Raw genomic sequence first — 4,213 nt, 5'->3', positions numbered from 1 at the left:
GCAGATGGTACGCTTTGCCGAGGAAATTGGTTTTCCCCTCTTTACTAAGAGGCGTCGCGTCGCCGTCGTCGTCGTCGGCGTATTTGGCTGGCAAGACGCATGTTTTTACGTATCGGCGCGTGTATATGGGGAAGATGGGATCTGATGCTACATTGAAAATGAGGAAGTCTCATGCATATTTGACTCCGGAAACGTATTTAAGATGTTATCAATTTGAAATAAACAATTGTTTTTTGTGCTTTTCAGAGTGTTTAGCCTAAACTCACCTGTATTACTGTATGTAATTCGAATACGAATGACTCTTTGAGTTTGGATGATATTTATCTCCGTGGTTTATTCGAACCACATTCTCTATCTAGCATGAGGCATTGTGAGATTGTAGGCAGATGTGAAATCGGATGCAACGCATATCACAAAAGTGCGTAGATGCTTTGGTTGTTTTGTTTACAGATTGTGAATCAGATTACAGGGTGGTTTTTAGCTTCATCATACATAACATAGTCGAGTATCAATTCATTCTACTTTTCAACAAACGTTATGGGTCGTGGGTACGCATATAGAACTATACCCCATAAGCACTGGAAACTTTTGTTATATTAAAAAATTAAAAATATATTCCATTAGGTTTGCATTTCAGATAATTTGTAACATATCATATTTACAATTACACAGCGTAACAAAAATGACATTATTGCGTGTCTCATGGATCAAATTATGTGGCTCTAGTAGATTTGTGGTTGCTGTTTCTGATGCCGTTCTTAGAAATGTACCAGCACGTCACAATTTTTAGCTACAGGTCGTCAAAGTTGTATAAAAGACTGTTTTCATTGATGTTTGCATGTAAATTAAAGTATGTTTTCAAACTATTTTGTGATCTAATCCACCAAGCATGCAGTATAGGAGTAAAACTTTCATTTCAAATATAATTTTGTTGAAATTGCACGATAAAATTTATATTAAATTGGTTTTTCCTACATGCTTGCAGTCTCCATACAAAATTCTTCGTTTCTCTTATATGGTAAAATACAATACTTGTCTAAACCATTAAAATATAATTTATGACAATCGAAAGTATTATGAACTTCGTTGATAATAATTGTGGCCTTTTAAGCGAATAAATTGCCATACAAGCTAGCAAACTTGCATGCAAGTTGGCTGAAATAGCCAAATTTTGCATTTTCAACAGTCACTATCTCAAAAACGAGGCGTGCTTTGATATTTTTGAAAATTGCAATTAATTTAGCAACTCTTAATTCAGTAAATAGCGGTATTTTGGTGCTTGAGACAAAAATGTGTTCCGCTGTGTAATTGATAAGTAAGCTATTACATTCTGACCTATGCGTCTTCTTCTTCTTCTTCTTCTTCTTCTTGGCATTTACATCCTCACTGGGAAAAATCCTGCTTCTCAGCATAGTGTTCTGGCAGGTACGAGGATACTCTAAGGCCAGGGAACTCAAGGAACTATCTATTACGAAAAGATCCTGAACCGACTGGGAATCGAACCCAGACACCTTCAGCATAGCTACATATGCATATATATATATATATATATATATATATATATATATATATATATATATATATATATATATATATATATATATATATATATATATATATATATATATATATATATATATATATATATATATATATATATATATATATATATATATATATATATATATATATATATATATATATATATATATATATATATATATATATATATATATATATATATATATATATATATATATATATATATATATATATATATATATATATATATATATATATATATATATATATATATATATATATATATTACATATATACAGGGTGTTTGGTTCCATGTTTTTAATAATTTGAGGGTAGATAGGTCTCCATGAGATATGAAAAAGTGCCCATGGAACATAGGGTCGCAAATCACTGCTAAGTGAGTTATTCACGATTTTAAGATTTTCAACTTGTTCATCTTTGGAACCTCATATCTAATTAACTATGCGTCATACATTAAATCTCAGCGCATGAATCGAAAGCTTATGATCTAATCTATCTTAGTTTCTTGGACGTGATTTTTGTAGAAAATGATTCAAAGGCTCAAATTATGAAAAGTTTGCAAAAAGTGACGGAAAAATCAGCATTTTTCGGCGTATTTTTATGAATTTTATTAAAATTATCGTAATTAATGTTAAAAAAGTTCTTCTACAAAATATGCATTAACTTGTTAGCTACCAAAGTGTCTTTGAGAGCAAAAGTGTATCTCTTGTAGATTCGTCACAATATCATGTTGAAAGTTGTGCTTCAAAGAGCAAAAGAATCAAAAAAAATATCGGCTGATAACTCTATTCGTTCGTCCGTTCGTGTGTTGATGCCTCCGCGTGTGGATGAAGTGCTCGGAAACGACAGATGTCGGTCGTGCCGAAGCGAAGGGGAAATGAAATCGCTTCGCAACATGCGCCATTTGTTTCTTCTCTTTGCGGCGTTTGGTTTGCAAACAGTCGTATAAATAGATTTAGTGCGGTCGCCGCACGACCACCGCAGTAGCGAAAGTGTGTTCAAGACTGATCCTTTTAAATTCCTCGCACTAGTAGCTGAGCTACGGTGCAGAGCAGATGCGGGGTGCGCTTGCGCGTGTAGCGAGGACTCAATTTATGCATTTCTCGCCTATGACGTGGAAGTTTTGATGCATTTTGAAGGGTTTTAGGTCGTCTATTGATTACATAGAGGTGGACAAGGGAGAGTAGAATTTATGACGTGCCATTCACGCCGTTGTAAAAGTACAACACTACCAAGTAAACCTGGCCCGTGATACACAGCACGAGCGAGGTGAATTTTTAGGTTCAATAAAGTAATTTAGGTATCGCACTAATGCTCAGCGTGAACTGTTGGAGCAGCAGGATGAAATATCTCACAAAATTAGTGACCGTCTATCCTATAACAGCTTGGTTTTCTGTATAAGGTTGCTTACAAATTATGTTCAATAGATCAATAATCTCTCAGTTAACTATTTTTATAAAATTAAATAATAGACCTACATGTAAAATTTCATATAACTTGCAGTGTCGTATCCAGAAAATTGCTCAGGGGAGACGAACGACGCAAAAACGTGGATATTTTTACAAAAATTGGGATGGCTTAAGACGGTTCAACCACATCATTTTGTTTTTCTTTTATCCAGCAAAATAATAGAAAAACTGCATAAAGTTAAGAATTTCTTTTGAAATTGAGACTTTGGCAGTTTAATAGGTTCTTTGTGCAGTCACAACAATTAAAAGTCACAATTTGTAGATCAGTACTTTTCTTAAAAAAAGCCTTAAGCCTTGCAATGTTTGTAATACGAAATCAAATATTTTGAAAAAAAAAATCAAATAAATCATAAATTCCAACATTTTTACTTCATTATTGAAACAATTCATGATAGATTGAACGAAAACGACACAATTTCATCAAGCAGGTTGATGCGGTTCTTGTACTAGAATAATAAAATATAAATAAACCTTTTGTTATGCTCTAAATCAAATAGTAATAAGATCAGTATCCAAATATTTGTAGTTCAAAATTTCATTTTTTTTTCTCTCTCTCTGTTTAGTTACTGAGTCTTATTATTTTAAATTTGAATTAAAAACCAACAGAAGTGTTAATTTTGAACGATAACATTTGAAATATTTGCAGTTTGCTCTAATAGATGGAAAATTAGGAATCAAATTGAATATAATTTAACAATTAAATGTATTAAAATAAACTTAAAACAGTCTCAGTCACAATTAGAAATTGAAGCTCTTTCCAAACTTTAGTCAAGTTTTAATCATCAAGTTAACTGTAACTCTAGCGATGGCAAAATCATTTGAAATTTGACTCATGGAACATATTCAAGGCATAAATGTGTATGATTTTACACGAATTAAATTTAAAAAAAAAATACCTGCTGGAAACCCACCAAATATGAGAATATGTCATTTTTCAAACAAAACTAGTTTCATGTTATTTAAAGCTCCCACAGCAATTTACGGATGCTAATGGTCGTCACTATGACAAGCCTGTAAAATTTCGTGAAGAGAAATATCCTTCATCATTTTAGTAACAGAACCTCCGAATTGTCAACCCTCCAGGAGGGCGAAAATGTAAACACGACACGTAGCAAAAAAAATTTTGGGATGAACAATATTTCATTAATAGTATGTCTCACTATCAAGAACTTTGGTGATCA

This window comes from Aedes aegypti, chromosome 3, assembly GCF_002204515.2.
Source record: "Aedes aegypti strain LVP_AGWG chromosome 3, AaegL5.0 Primary Assembly, whole genome shotgun sequence".
Classification (NCBI taxonomy): domain Eukaryota; kingdom Metazoa; phylum Arthropoda; class Insecta; order Diptera; family Culicidae; genus Aedes; species Aedes aegypti.
Note: the sequence above shows the minus strand (reverse complement) of the source record.